We start from the raw sequence: 17,025 nt of genomic DNA, 5'->3' as shown, positions 1-17,025 counted from the left end.
GTTCGAGTGTAGGTTCGACTCGAACATCGGCTGTTCGCCCGTTCGGCGAATTCCGAACGTTATGGGCCGTTTGCGCCAAATTCGTGTGGCGCTCACGGCCCACAATGCACTGCGATGGCGCAGTGCATTGCTGGCTCATGATTGGCCAAGCATGCACTGTGACCCCGCATGCTTGGCCAATCACAGCGCCGGCAGGTAGGAGAGCCATGATTGGCCACAGGCAGGATGCTCAGGCTGTGTAGTACACGCCCCACACTATATAAGGCCACCAGCGCGGCGGCCTTGTGTAGTGTGTTGGCGTCTGAAGCAGTTAGTGGGTGTTCTGTGTACCTTCAACACAGTATACACCGATCGTTATCGGCCGATTTTTCGATCTTGCTCTTCTGTAGTGGTTGTTGTCTGCGTGCCCTGACCGCAGTATACACCGCTATATTCACCTCACCTCACCTCAGCTAGCGATATATCTATCTTTTATAATAGAGCTTGCAGTCAGTGTTAGGAGCTTGTGCGTGCTGTCTGCGTGCTCTGTACCCAGTACACACCGCTATATCCACCTACATAGCTCTTCTCTATTTGAGGCATCTGCCATCTGCAGGAGTTATTGGAAGTTGTGTGTGCCTCCAGCACAGCACAGTATACATCTGTATTTACCCTTTATTGCTGGTGTTCTATAATAAAGGCATCTGCAGGAGTTAGTGGGTGTTGTGTGCCTCCAGCACAATATACACCTGTATCTACCCTTTATTGCTGTTCTTTAATAGAGCCATCTGCAGGGCTTAGTGGGTGTTGTGTGCCTCCAGCCCAGTATACCCCTTTATCTCTAGTGTTCTATAATAAAGGCATCTGCAGGAGTTGGTGGGTGTTGTGTGCCTCCAGCACAATATACACCTGTATCTACCCTTTATTGCTGTTCTCTAATAGAGCCATCTGCAGGGCTTAGTGGGTGTTGTGTGCCTCCAGTACAGTATACCCCTTTATCTCTGGTGTTCTATAATAAAGGCATCTGCAGGAGTTAGTGGGTGTTGTGTGCCTCCAGCACAATATACACCTGTATCTACCCTTTATTACTGTTCTCTAATAGAGCCATCTGCAGGGCTTAGTGGGTGTTGTGTGCCTCCAGTACAGTATACCCCTTTATCTACCCTTTATTGCTGGTGTTCTATAATAAAGGCATCTGCAGGAGTTAGTGGGTGTTGTGTGCCTCCAGCACAATATACACTACCCAACTGCTGTTTTACTCAACTCCCTTCAGGCCATTACCATGTCTGGAAGGCCAGCAAGGAGAGGCAGACAGGCGCGAGCTGATAAAAGAGGGCAAGCAGGCTCTGTGTCTAGAGACAACAGTGCTGGTCGTGGACGCGGTGCATTGTCATCAGCACGTGGCTATGGGACACGCTTGTCCTTCTTTTCGGCAGCTGGACATGTTGAGCCGCAACATGCCAACGACTTGGTAGAGTGGATGACCAAGCCCTCTTCATCCTCCTCATCCTCTCTCACCCAGTCTCAGGGTACTAGCAAAGCAGCTGCCAACGCATCGTCTTCCCTCCTCTCAATGTCATCATCAGTGACTCCTTCCCTAGACCCACCACGTCCTCCTGAGGAGTCTCCTGAACTCTTTGAGCACAGTGTTGGGTACATGCTCCAGGAGGATGCCCAGTGTTTTGTAGGCTCTGATGATGACACTCAGCTAGAGGAAGGCAGTAGCGTGAATGCAGAGAGAGGGAATGCTCAAGAAGGACAGCAATCTGGCAGTCATGTTCCAGAGGGAGGGGATGATGAGGGCACTGACTCCACGTGGTGCCTGGTAGGAGAGAGGAGGAGGAGGAGGAGGAGGCACATGTCCAATGAGGCAGGATGCCCTCCGGGGGCCAGCTTAGGGGCAGCACACCGACTGAATCACACCGCAGAGCTCCGCCTGTGCAGGGCGCTGCCTCTGCGCGTTATTCTAAAAGTTCTTTGGTGTGGGCCTTTTTTGAGACGAGTGCATCAGATCGCACCGCTGCTATTTGCAACATATGTCTCAAGCGTATCTCACGTGGCCAAAACATCAGCCGCTTGGGCACCACATGCTTGACCAGACATATGTTGACCTGCCATGCAGCTCATTGGCAAGCGTACCTCAAAGACCCACACCAAAGAACAAAGCGGACCTCTCCTTGCTCCTCATCAGCTGGCATCTCCAACCCCACTAGACCTTCAGTCCTCTCTGAAAACTGCTCTGAGAGGAATGAAGGTGTAGAATTAGGTGTGTCACAGCCAAGTGCTTCCGGGCACTCTGCTAGCAGTACACCCACGTCCGATTATAGCAGGCAAATGTCCCTGCCCCAGCTGCTGGACCGGCGAAAGAAGTTCACTCCCAGCCATCCACATGCCCAGTGGTTGAATGCTAGCTTGGCTAAATTTCTAGCACTTCAACTGCTGCCTTTTCAGTTGGTAGACTCGGCCCCCTTCCGTGAGTTTGTACAATGTGCGGTTCCTCAGTGGCAGGTCCCCAAATGCCACTTTTTCTCATGGAAGGCGATTCGGGCTCTCTACCGGCATGTGGAAGGCAATGTCCTTGCCTCGCTGGACAGGGCGGTCAGTGGTAAGGTGCATATTACCGCTGACTCATGGTCCAGCAGGCATAGACAGGGACGTTACCTGTCTTTCACGGCCCATTGGGTCACTCTTCTGGCAGCTGGGAAGGATGCAGGACAAGGTGCAGCAGTGTTGGAGGTTGTTCCGCCACCACGCCTCCAAAATGCTACTATTGGTTGTGACACACCTCTCTCCTCCACCCCCTCCTCTTCTTCTTCCTCCATGGCCTCTTCCAGTGCTCTGTCCTCAGAACCAGCGGTGCTTCGTAGGCGTTCCAGGGACTACGCAAGTACGCAGGCAAAACGATGCCATGCCGTGCTTGCGCTGGTTTGTTTGGGGGACAGGAGCCACACTGGGGCGGATGTTTTGTCAGTTCTGCAGGGGCAGGCCGAGAGGTGGTTGACGCAACGCCAGCTTAAGCCAGGAATGGTGGTTTGCGACAATGGCACCAACCTCCTCTCCGCCCTCCGACAGGGACAACTGACCCATGTGCCCTGTGTAGCTCACGTCCTTAACCTGGTGGTGCAGCGGTACTTGGGCAGGTACCCGGGCTTACAGGATGTCCTGAAGCAGGCCAGGAACGTCTGTGTGCATTTCCGCCGATCATTTAATGCCTGTGCTCGGCTGGCTGAGCTCCAAAAGGAGTTGAACCTGCCCAAGAACCGCCTTATATGTGACATGCCCACCAGGTGGAGCTCAACGTTGGCCATGCTGCAGCGGCTGCACACGCAGCAGAGGGCCATCAATGAGTACCTGTGTGACTACGGCACCAGGACAGGGTCAGGGGAGCTTGGTTTTTTCTCACCACACCAGTGGGGCATGATCTGGGATGCATGCACTGTCCTGTCACCGTTTGAGGAGGCCACAAGGATGGTGAGCAGTGACAGTGCATGCATCAGTGACACTGTACCTCTTGTCCACCTCTTGGAGCATACGCTGCGTGGAATAATGGACAGGGCATTTGAGGCAGACCAGAGGCAGGAAGAGGAAGACTTCCTTGCCTCTCAAGGCCCCCTTTATCCAGACAGTGTTCCTGCTGTGCCACCCATCACACAGGAAGAGGATGAGGAGGAGGAGGAGGAGGAGGATGATTGTATCAGCATGGAGGTGGAGGCTGGCACTCAGCATCAGCATCAGCAGCAGTCTTGTAGGGATGATTTACAGTCCCAAGAAACCCGTGGACTTGTACGTGGCTGGGAGGAGGTAGCTGCGGATCATGTTGTCCTTAGTGACCCAGAGGACTCCGGACCGAATGCCTCAGCTTACCTACGCTGCATGGCCTCCCTGATCCTGCAAAGCCTGCGGAAGGATCCTCGTATTCTTCGGATCAAGGAGAGGGACCATTACTGGCTGGCCACTCTCCTTGATCCACGGTACAAGGGTAAGGTTGCCGACCTTATCTTGCCATCGCAGAGGGAGCAGAGGATGAGACATCTCCGGGAGGCCTTGCAGAAAGGTCTGTGCAATGCGTTCCCAGAGACTGGGAGGTTACAAACTCCTGGTCCTGGACAACGTGTTGCTGAGGCATCGGTCAGAAGGAGCGGTGGAGAAGGTGGCCGTCTGACTGATGCTTTCAGACAATTTTTTAGTCCGCAGCCCCAAGGTATGATTGGTTCCAGCAACCATCGCCAGCGTCTGATTTACATGGTGCAGGAATACCTAGGGGCAAGGTCAGAATTGGACACCTTTCCCACCGAAAATCCTCTGGCTTACTGGGTTTTGAGGATGGATCACTGGCCAGAGCTTGCACAGTATGCAATTGAGCTACTGGCCTGTCCTGCATCCAGCGTTCTTTCGGAATGCACCTTCAGTGTTGCTGGTAGCTTTGTTACCAATCACAGGGTGCGCCTGTCCACCGAATCAGTTGATTGACTGACCTTCATCAAGATGAATCAGTCTTGGATCACCCACAGCTACCAAGAACCTGAAGCTGGTGTAACCGAATAATTTTTTTTGAAATATCACATCCCTTCAAGACTGCCTATGCTGATGCTGAGTGACTGTCCTGTTATGTTGATTGTCTATCCTCTTCCTCCTCCGCTGATATGTTGGAAGAACATTTCTGGTTCTGGGTGATGCCATCAGCCCAATTTTTCTGCCCCTGTTTAACAGGGACATTTAATTACAATTTTTGATGCAATGCTTTGCAGCAGGCCTAATTCCTGCACTAAAACTAGAGTATATGGGAGAGGTTGCAGTGTGGTGGCACCAGCACCAGTGCCTAAGGCCCAATTTTTCTGCCCCTGTTTAACAGGGGCATTTAATTACAATTTTTGATGCAATGCTTTGCAGCAGGGCTAATTCCTGCACTAAAACTAGAGTATATGGGAGAGGTTGCAGTGTGGTGGCACCAGCACCAGTGCCTAAGGCCCAATTTTTCTGCCCCTGTTTAACAGGGGCGTTTAAGTACAATTTTTGATGCAATGCTTTGCAGCAGGGCTAATTCCTGCACTGAAACTAGAGTATATGGGAGAGGTTGCAGTGTCGTGGCACCAGCACCAGTGCCTAAGGCCCAATTTTTCTGCCCCTGTTTAACAGGGACATGTAATTACAATTCTTGATATAATATTTCACAGCAGGGCCCGTTCCTGTTCCCACCCAGAGTAACTGTGAGGACTTATAGTGTTGTGGCACCAGCACCACAACCACCAAAGGTCAATTTTTCTACCACTGTTCAACAATGGCATGCAATTACAATTCTTGATATAATCGTTCACAGCAGGGCGCTCCAGTGCCCACCAATAGTCACTTTGAGGGCTTACAATGTTGTGGCAAAACCAACACCTTGTTCCGCCATTTCTGCAGAGCATATAGGGCAGGCCCCTACTTTCAAATATCCAACTTACAAACATCTCCTACTTGCAAACGGAAGGAGACAACAGCAAGTGAGATAAAAAAAGATGGACGACAAAACAAATTATACAGGGGTGATAACCCTTCCCTATGTTTTCCAAAAAGCTTAAAAATCGTTTTTTTGACTGGAGCTACACTTTAAAAATGTGCCAGTAGAAAATTACAAACAGATTCAACTTAACACAACAAACCTACACAGTCCCTGTCTTGTTTGCACCGCCTGTATACTGCTGTTCTGAGTATATAGGGCCTGGGGGCCACACACATTTCCTTTTTTTAATATGGGTACGGGGTTCCCCTTAATATGCGTACAAGACCCAAAGGGGCTGGTAATGGGCAGGGAGGGCTACCCATGCCATTTTTCTCAATGATTTTCAACCATATTGCAGGAACCAGATATAACATATCCGCAAGCAGTTTTAAATGATGTTCTTTCCGTTAAATGTCATTTTGTGCAGGGACTGTTCTAAACACGGGAAACGCGTGGCACTTCACAGGCATACTACAGATGCCCCCCAGGCACGATATTTAAAGGAATATTTCACTTTTTTTTTCACTTTAATCGTCATTAAAATCAGTGCTCCCGCCAAAACGGCCATTTTTAAAAACATTTTAGGCATTGACCCATGTCCCCTGGGGCAGGAGCCAGGTCCCCAAACCCTTTTTAGGACAGCATCTTGCATATTAGCCGTTAAAATTAGCACTTTTAATTTCGACCGTTCGAGTCCCATAGACTTCAATGGGGTTCTAAAGTTCGTACGAATTTGGGGTCCGTTCAAAAGTTCTGATGCGAACCGAACCGGGGGGTGTTCGGCTCATCCCTACCCATCATAAGTAGCCACTTGTGCCCATCATATACAGCCATTGTGCCCATCAAATGCAGCCACTGTGCCCATCAAATGCAGCCACTTGTGCCAATCATATGCAGCCAGTTGATCCGCATCATATGCAGCCACTTGTGCCCATCATATGCAGCCACTGTGCCGATCATATGCAGCCACTTGAGCCCATCAAATGCAACCACTTGTTCCCATCATATGCAGCCACCTGTGCCCATCATTTGCAGCCACTTACGCCCATCAAATGCAGCCACTTGTGCCCAGTATATGCAGCCACCTGTGACAATCATATGCAGCCACCTGTGCCGCCCCTTGTGCCCATCATATGCAGCCACTGTGCCCATCATATGCAGCCACTGTGCCCATCATATGCAGCCACTTGTGCTCATCATATGCAACCACTTGTGCCCATCATATGCAGCCACCTGTGCCCATCATTTGCAGCCACTTATGCCCATCAAATGCAACCACTTGTGCCCAGTATATGCAGCCACCTGTGACAATCATATACAGCCACCTGTGCCTGTCATATGCAGCCACTTGTGCCCATCAAATGCAGCCACTTATGCCCAGTATATACAGCCACTTGTGCCCATCATATGCAGCCTCTGTGCCCACCGCTCCCTCCACTCACAGGGCTCATGACTCTCGTGGCTCTGGCAGCACCCCCAACCCTCCCCCCACGTGCGTGGCTCTGACAGAGGGGACTTACCGCAGCAGCTCCTCTCTAATGCACCAGAGTGGTGGCGACTTCTGCTCCAGTGTGTCTCCTCTGCTCCTCTTCCTAAGAGCCAGGCAGCCAATAGGGTGGCCTGGCACTTTAGGCAATCAGGAAACAGGTCTGACGCCCTGCCTCCTGATTGGCGGGGAGAAAGTTTATTGTGAAAATAGTGAAAATTAATTTGCTATCGTCACACAATTGGGTGGAATCAGGGCACACTCTCTGCATCCCGAGCCCACCCTATTTTGAAGCCTATTAGAGCCTCTGGCTCTAATCAGGTGCTTCAAAAATGACCACGACTGGTGATTGGCAGAGGAGAAAAAGAAAAGTTAGCCTTTTAACATCAATCAAAAAAAATTATGTCCTTAACAAGTATCCTTACTTAATATATAAGCCACTTTACCAAAAAAAATCTTTACACTAACCCCACATGACAAAGTGCATTTAGAACTGCATCTTGCTTCTATTGGTAGAGTGGAACCAGAGCTAGCATAGTTGACAGCACACCCCCATCTCCCCACAACATTGTCTGAGGCTGGGTTCACAGTTAGTGCAGACGTGACTCACAGCAGGGGCCCGGTGCATCCCTGTTCTCCATTTCAGGGATGAATCAGGGCCAAATCTTTGCCTGAATTCAGACCTGACACAAAGCCAAAGATGCACAGGACCCCTGCGCAATCTGCTCTGCAGCCACCACAGAGATGTGTGAACTGGCTCCATTGAGAGCTGGGCACACTCTCCTGTCATGCAAAATAGATGTGGAGAAACCCTGCATCCAATTTGCACTTGTGTGAACCCAGCCTCAACATTCTGCTTTGAATGGGATGAATGTATAATGAGCACTGATTGATAGTTCTCCTCTCTGCCAGTAAGTGCATGAGCACCTTCTTTCGCAAAGCAGATAAGGGGTCAGCACAGATCTCATACAATGAATAAGAATAGTATCTACTCTGACAACAAAGCAGTTTTTTTAATGTGGTAAGATCAGGAAGTAGAAGATGCCCTGTGCATCATCTCATGTTTACTTGCTGCACTATTTTCCTGTAGTTTTGTATATATCTAGTAGCTAGCTAGAAGATAGATCAGTTGGTCTTGTGGTGCTGTATGAACCATCTGCTGACTCACACAGCCCAGAGAGTGCTAACTAATCATTTACTATTGTGCACGGAAATGTTTCCTAGCAGCTGGCAGATGGATCACACAGCCCTGCAGGGACTGCCTGCTAGTAATGGACTTCCTGCTAGTAGACCTCCCAACACTTAAGATAGTAAATGATTTAATCAGTAGCTAAAGGAACACTGTGAAGACTCCAAAATAACACAGTCATAAAGAAAGAGGAGCTTTAAACCAGACTGGCAATTATGTATTCTTTGGATCACTGACTGTAAGCAGTTTTAGGACTCACCTACCATGGATGAGCCACTAGACTTCTGGAAATGTCCCTAACCTTTCTGGGCACTTTTCCAGGAGACATAATTTCACCCCTGGTACTCAAATCTATGTAATCTCCTTCCTGTACCACTTCACCTGGATATACCCTTCAGCAGGATAGAAGGGGAATTAAGTTCCTGGGCTTGTAACTCAGCATACCATACTCAGGCAGCAGACTTGGGGGGACTAGAACCTCAGCAGCAATACCTCCTCTATCAGGCAGAGCCTTGGCATCAAGAAAGTTTCCAGAAGGTTGCCCTGAATATGTATATTATCCCCCAGCATACTCTATTGGCAATAAATCTCCTAGTGGTTGGCCAGGGAGATAGAAATTATCATAACTTAGGTCATTGTAGACTCCCACACTATTTCCAGGGACATTCCCAAGAACAGAAAGAAGCAAACAATACCTTTGCTCTTAGGAAAAACTGGCAGAAAGCTGTGCAGCTCTCCCCAACAAATTGGTTGTCATCTTGGGGTGGAACTACGGACAACAGAAACGCAGATGAAGAGATGCTGTTAATGCAAAACCAAAGTGCAGATCAGAAGAGGACCATGTGAAAGCACTACTTAGACTAGCACTGAACGGTTCAGATTTACATCCATGATTTGGTACGTTGCACTGTTTCCCCTTCTGTTCATTTTTTTGATCATGGAAAGGACCTTCTTGACATGCTGAAACATCTTCCTTGTTGCCACTCACACAATAAAGGCCTAGACTAAAAAAACTAAATAAAACAGTACTAAAATGTTTCTAACATCCACAAGTCATATTCAAACCAGCTTTGCAAGTCTGAATATGACTAGCGTTATACAAAGCAGAGAGAGAGAGCACAGGGTTTTAGACGTACTCTACACATTTAATACTCTAATCCTTAACTTCAATAGGGCTGAATACTGAAAGGGAATTACATACAACTGATATTTAGGCTCAGTTCACACTGCCACGACTTGGGATCTGACTTGTGACACCCCAAGTCACATGACACGTGAAATCTCATGTTAGTCAATGAGAGCTGTCTTAATTAGCACTACTGAAATCGCTCCAACTGTAGAAAAGGATCCTGTACTACTTTAAGACGACTTCTATCAGACGTGTGCCTCAAAGTAGTACTGAAGTCACCAGGAAGTCTCCATAAGTCGCACGACTTTCAAGTCAGAACAGTGTGAACAGAGCCAACACAAGACATGCTGCACCAGCCTGATAACCTAGCAGAAGAATTTAACAAAAAAAGGGGGAGAGGAGTTAGGTTCAGCCAACTCAAGCTTTCTGTTTTGTGATGAAGATAACGTGATATTACTACTACAGTAAAAACTCAAATGCACCAACATGATAGAACAATAATGGTAGCGTGTTGCTGTTAATAGGTGGCTGACTGCTTCATAAAAATATTACTTTTATACAAGGCAATGAAAACCAGTGAAAGCCATTTTATTTGGGAAAAACTAAAATAAAACAGTAGGACAGCACAATATGGAAACTTAGGAAGATAAGAATATATAAATAGAATCTATAAATGACACATCTCACACATTTTACCATTAGTCTTATCTTTCCTGTGCCTGCTATAAAATGAACATAGTTAAACAAAAGCAATGACTAGGTCAATATTAATACCTTTTATCAACACTCTACAGTCTAGCTTCAAACTCACACTGTGTTCTTAATAAAAACAGCTAGAAACAATGGCATTATATAAAAATACTCTATAGGTACATATTAAAAATATATATTTTCAAAACAAAATATGCTTTTTCTGTTGATGGTAGATGAAGCAGACATACTAAACCCATAAATGCTCCCCAACATAATTTACAAAGACATTAGAAATATAGTTACATAGTTAGTCAGGGAGAAAAAAGACCAAAAAAAAATACAATCCCATATACACAATCCTTTGCCCACAGTTGATCCAGAGGAAGGCAAAAAACTCCTTTAGCTATATAAGGGGATATCAGACATCAGATTTGCCCTGGATCAAATTTACCTATAAAGGTTAATACCCAGTCATATTATGTACATTTAGGAAAGAATCCAGGCTTTTCTTAAAGCAATCTACTGATCTTGCCAGAACCACCTCTGGAGCAAGTCTAGTCCACATTTTCACAGCTCTTACTGTGAAGAAACCTTTCCGTATTTGGAGATTAAATCTTTTTTCCTCTAGATGTAAAGAGTGACCCCTTGTCCTCTGTGATGACCTTAAAGTGAATAACTCAACACCAAGTTCACTATGTGGACCACTTATGTATTTATACATGTTGATAATATCCCCCCTAATCTCCTCTTCTCAAGAGGGAATAGATTCAGTTCTTCTAATCTTTCCTCATAGCTGAGCTCCTCCATGTCTCTTGTCAGTTTGGTTGCCCTTCTTTGCACTAGAAATTATTCTAATGTGTGTATACTGATTTTGTATTAGAGTATGGGATTTACGTAGATATACTTTCTGTTGCCATCTATTGTCATGCTATGTTTATTAGAAATAGAGGAAAGTTAATAAATAAATAGGGCAGTTTAACAATTTACTTACAATCACACAGCTATTCATAGTGACCCACTACTTTTCCATAAGCATGTGTATATACTGTATAGTGGATAGGCTTTACTGTAAAAGGGATAGGCTCAACTGGTAGTGGAAGGGATAAACCATGCACAAAACGGGAGACTCAGCAACAGTCCAAGCAGATTTGTTCTGTATTTTTATTCACTAAGTCAATAGACAAACACAGCTCAGTGCAGGAGGGTTTTGTACAGCAAGTCCAAGGCATAAAAAAACAAAACATATGCTCGTCTGAGCCATTAGCTACACTTAGATCAATTCCTAACTAACAGGATGCCCCTAATGGGTTCCCAAAAACAAACAGGCTACATATGTATCCTTTGAGTGTTCTGATTTGGCCACTGTGCAAATGTATCTAATTGGTTGCACAACTGCATTCTTATTAATCATTATAAAACACAATGCATACAACAGTGAAGTGTTAAAATTTAGACCAAGAAGACAAGCTGACAAATACAGGAGCTGACATGACTGAACATATGTTTTACCTGCAGATATTAAGTACAACTATGGGATCGAGGTACGCTGCTCCATGTGCCAACCTTTTTCATGGCTGGTAAATGGCCACTACAGTATTTTAGGGATCAATGTGAGTAATAATCCTAAACACTGAAATGACTTTGCTTTCATTTTTGGCTGAGATTTTTTAATCACTGCCAGGAATTTCTCCACCAATTGAGAATTAGTAAGTCATGCTGTAGTCACCACTTCAAGCCTCCATCGCTGTAAAGCTGATAGGGTGCTGATCTAAGGTGCCCATTAGGGATGAGCCGAACACCCCCCGGTTCGGTTCGCACCAGAACTTTCGAATGGACCCCAAATTCGTATGAACTTTAGAACCCCATTGAAGTCTATGGGACTCGAACGTTCGAAATAAAAAGGTTTTTTGCTAATTTTAACGGCTAATATGCAAGATGCTGTCCTAAAAAGGGTTTGGGGACCTGGCTCCTGTCCCAGGGGACATGGGTTAATGCCTAAAATGTTTTTAAAAATGGCCGTTTTGGCGGGAGCACTGATTTTAATGACGATTAAAGTGAAAAAAAAAGTGAAATATTCCTTTAAATATGGTGCCTGGGGGGTGTCTGTAGTATGCCTGTGAAGTGCCACATGTTTTCCGTGTTTAGAACAGTCCCTGCACAAAATGACATTAAACGGAAATAACATCATTTAAAACTGCTTGTGTGTGGCCCCCAGGCCCTATATACTCAGAACAGCAGTATACAGGCGGTGCAAACAAGACAGGGACTGTGTAGGTTTGTTGTGTTAAGTTGAATCTGTTTGTAATTTTCAACTGGTACATTTTTAAAGTGTAGCTCCAGTCAAAAAAATTTTTTTTAAGCTTTTTGGAAAACATAGGGAAGGGTTATCACCCCTGTATAATTTGTTTTGTCGTACATCTTTTTTCATCTCACTCGCTGTTTTCTCCTTCCGTTTGCAAGTAGGAGATGTTTGTAAGTTGGATGTTTGAAAGTAGGGGCCTGCCCTATATGCTCTGCAGAAATGGCGGAACAAGGTGTTGGTTTTGCCACAACATTGTAAGCCCTCAAAGTGACTCTTGGTGGGCGCTGGAGCGCCCTGCTGTGAACGATTATATCAAGAATTGTAATTACACACCATTGTTGAACAGTGGTAGAAAAATTGACCTTTGGTGGCTGTGGTGCTGGTGCCACAACACTATAAGTCCTCACAGTTGCTCTGGGTGGGCACAGAAATATGTGAAAATATTATATCAAGAATTGTAATTACATGTCCCTGTTAAACAGGGGCAGAAAAATTGGGCCTTAGGCACTGGTGCTGGTGCCACGACACTGCAACCTCTCCCATATACTCTAGTTTTATTACAGGAATTAGCCCTGCTGCAAAGCATTGCATCAAAAATTGTAATTAAACGCCCCTGTTAAACAGGGGCAGAAAAATTGGGCCTTAGGCACTGGTGCTGGTGCCACCACACTGCAACCTCTCCCATATACTCTAGTTTTACTGCAGGAATTAGCTCTGCTGCAAAGCATTGCATCAAAAATTGTACTTAAACACCCCTGTTAAACAGGGGCAGAAAAACTTGGGCCTTAGGCACTGGTGCTGGTGCCACCACACTGCAACCTCTCCCATATACTCTAGTTGTATTGCATTAATTAGCCCTGCTGCAAAGCATTGCATCAAAAATTGTAATTAAACGCCCCTGTTAAATAGGGGAAGAAAAATTGGGCCTTAGGCACTGGTGCTGGTGCCACCACACTGCAACCTCTCCCATATACTCTATTTTTATTGCAGAAATTAGCCCTGCTGCAAAGCATTGCATCAAAAATTGTAATTAAACGCCCCTGTTAAACAGGGGCAGAAAAATTGGGCTGATGGCATCACCCAGAACCAGAAATGTTCTTCCAACATATCAGCGGAGGAGGAAGAGGATAGACAATCAACATAACAGGACAGTCAGACACTGGCGATGGTTGCTGGAACCGATCATACCTTGGGGCTGCGGACTAAAAAATTGTCTGAAAGCATCAGTCAGACGGCCACCTTCTCCACCGCTCCTTCTGACCGATGTCTCAGCAACACGTTGTCCAGGACCAGGAGTTTGTAACCTCCCAGTCTCTGGGTACGCATTGCACAGACCTTTCTGCAAGGCCTCCCGGAGATGTCTCATCCTCTGCTCCCTCAGCGATGGCAAGATAAGGTCGGCAACGTTACCCTTGTACCGTGGATCAAGGAGAGTGGCCAGCCAGTAATTGTCCCTCTCCTTGATCAGAAGAATACGAGGATCCTTCCGCAGGCTTTGCAGGATCAGGGAGGCCATGCAGCGTAGGTTAGCTGAGGCATCGGTCCGGAGTCCTCTGGGTCACTAAGGACAACATGATCCGCAGCTACCTCCTCCCAGCCACGTACAAGTCCACGTGTTTCTTGGGACTGTAAATCATCCCTAAAAGACTGCTGCTGCTGATGCTGAGTGCCAGCCTCCACCTCCATGCTGACACAATCATCATCCTCCTCCTCTTTCTCCTCCTCATCCTCTTCCTGTGTGATGGGTGGCACAGCAGGAACACTGTCTGGATAAAGGGGGCCTTGAGAGGCAAGGAAGTCCTCCTCTTCCTGCCTCTGTTCTGCCTCAAGTGCCCTGTCCATTATTCCATGCAGCGTATGCTCCAAGAGGTGGACAAGAGGTACAGTGTCACTGATGCATGCACTGTCACTGCTCACCATCCTTGTGGCCTCCTCAAACAGTGACAGGACAGTGCATGCATCCCAGATCATGCCCCACTGGTGTGGTGAGAAAAAACCGAGCTCCCCTGACCCTGTCCTGGTGCCGTAGTCGCACAGGTACTCATTGATGGCCCTCTGCTGCGTGTGCAGTCGCTATAGCATGGCCAACGTTGAGTTCCACCTGGTGGGCATGTCACATATAAGGCAGTTCTTGGGCAGGTTCAACTCCTTTTGGAGCTCAGCCAGCCGAGCACAGGCATTAAATGATCGGCGGAAATGCACACAGACTTTCCTGGCCTGCTTCAGGACATCCTGTAAGCCGGGGTACCTGCCCAAGAACTTCTGCACCACCAGGTTAAGAACGTGAGCTACACAGGGCACATGGGTCAGTTGTCCCTGTCGGAGGGCGGAGAGGAGGTTGGTGCCATTGTTAAAAAAAAATTCCTGGCTTAAGCTGGTGTGGCGTCAACCACCTCTCGGCCTGCCCCTGCAGAGCTGACAAAACATCCGCCCCAGTGTGGCTCCTGTCCCCCAAATAAACCAGTGCAAGCAGGGCATGGCATTGTTTTGCCTGCGTACTTGCGTAGCCCCTGGAAAGCCTACGGAGCACCGCTGGTTCTGAGGACAGAGCACTGGAAGAGGCCATGGAGGAAGAAGAAGAGGAGGGGGTGGAGGAGAGAGGTGTGTCACAACCAACAGTAGCATTTTGGAGGCGTGGTGGCGGAACAACCTCCAACACTACTGCACCTTGTCCTGCATCCTTCCCAGCTGCCAGAAGAGTGATCCAATGGGCCGTGAAAGACAGGTAACGTCCCTGCCCATGCCTGCTGGACCATGAGTCAGCGGTAATATGCACCTTACCGCTGACCGCCCTGTCCAGCGAGGCAAGGACGTTGCCTTCCACATGCCGGTAGAGAGCCGGAATCGCCTTCCGTGAGAAAAAGTGGCGTTTGGGGACCTGCCACTGAGGAACCGCACATTGTACAAACTCACGGAAGGGGGCCGAGTCTACCAAATGAAAAGGCAGCGGTTGAAGTGCTAGCAATTTAGCCAAGCTAGCATTCAACCGCTGGGCATGTGGATGGCTGGGAGTGAACTTCTTTCGCCGGTCCAGCAGCTGGGGCAGGGACATTTGCCTGCTATAATCGGACGTGGGTGTACTGCTAGCAGAGTGCCCGGAAGCACTTGGCTGTGACACACCTAATTCTACACCTTCATTCCTCTCAGAGCAGGTTTCAGAGAGGACTGAAGGTCTAGTGGGGTTGGAGATGCCAGCTGATGAGGAGCAAGGAGAGGTCCGCTTTGTTCTTTGGTGTGGGTCTTTGAGGTACGCTTGCCAATGAGCTGCATGGCAGGCCAACATATGTCTGGTCAAAATGAAAATCAAACAGATGGTGTTGCGCTACCTGAACTAGATATAAATATACAGAGCCTAATACTGGAAGAAATAAAATCTAGCTATAAATCAACTAGCCTATCTTAAATAAAAATTAAGGTGCCTTGTGCTATGAAAAAAATAAAATAAAAAAAAAACCAGATAGTAACCAGTGTATTATAAAACTTAAATTCCAGAAATCATGTGTTTATATATCAACATAAATAGCTCTAAGTAAAAGGGAAAAATATTCCATAAAGTGCAAATGTCTTATATTAAAACGTGCAATTCATAGTGCATGATTACAAAAAGTTGGTAAAATACAGTCTTTAGTGAAATTAAATGAAGTGCCAGTGATAATTAGTTCCGTAATCTTCTTAATAAAAAAAATTAAATATGTATATAAGACAGTCTATATATAAGCTGAAATAGGTGCTCAGTGACTTGTTCAGTGCTTCTCAAAAAGAAAAAAACAGGTGCCAGCAATCGTGTTGTAATTTCTGTGTCTCCAGTATACACGGCACACTAGGTAAAATGGCCCCTTACCTTACTGCTGTAAGGTAAACAGCAAATCAAGCAGCAAAAACAAGGGTCCAGGGATTCTATCCCAATTCCTAGCAGGTGGATATTGGTCCCCTCAGGTAGGTATTTTTCCTCTCAGATAGTTTCCATATAGATCTTTGGCTTCAGTATAACTCCCAGAGGTCTCTTCCTTGAGATTCTCCTTCTTAGGATAATGTAGTCTCATGCATTCCCTTCTGTCTTGGGCAGGACCAAATGAGAAATTATGGAAAGCAATCCTCCCATATGTTGAATTAAGGAGTGATCCCTTCCTAGTGGAGCGCAGTGGAGGAGAGTTTTTTTTTTTTTTTTTTTTCATAGCACAAGGCACCTTAATTTTTATTTAAGATAGGCTAGTTGATTTATAGCTAGATTTTATTTCTTCCAGTATTAGGCTCTGTATATTTATATCTAGTTCAGGTAGCGCAACACCATCTGTTTGATTTTCATTTTTATTATCTGGGGGTTAGGGTTCATACCCCTGTCGGTAGTTTGCTGCAACCTATCCTTTTAAATAGTTTAGGCCCTTGACGACAGCGCGGGGATACCTTAACCCAAATATGTCTGGTCAAGCATGGGGTGCCCAAGCGGCTGATGTTTTGGCCATGCAAGATATGCTTGAGACATATGTTGCAAATAGCAGCGGTGCGATCTGATGCACTCGTCTCAAAAAAGGCCCACACCAAAGAACTTTTAGAATAACGCGCAGAGGCAGCGCCCTGCACAGGCGGAGCTCTGCGGTGTGATTCAGTCGGTGTGCTGCCCCTAAGCTGGCCCCCGGAGGGCATCCTGCCTCGTTGGACATGTGCCTCCTCCTCCTCCTCCTCCTCTCTCCTACCAGGCACCCACGTGGAGTCAGTGCCCTCATCATCCCCTCCCTCTTCATCGCTGTAGCAAACCTGGCAATAT

Source organism: Lithobates pipiens, unplaced genomic scaffold (assembly GCF_037356315.1).
Source record: "Lithobates pipiens isolate NorthernLeopardFrog02 unplaced genomic scaffold, aLitPip1_a1.2 Scaffold_3, whole genome shotgun sequence".
NCBI classification, from domain to species: Eukaryota; Metazoa; Chordata; class Amphibia; order Anura; family Ranidae; genus Lithobates; species Lithobates pipiens.
This window is presented reverse-complemented; position numbering follows the sequence as displayed.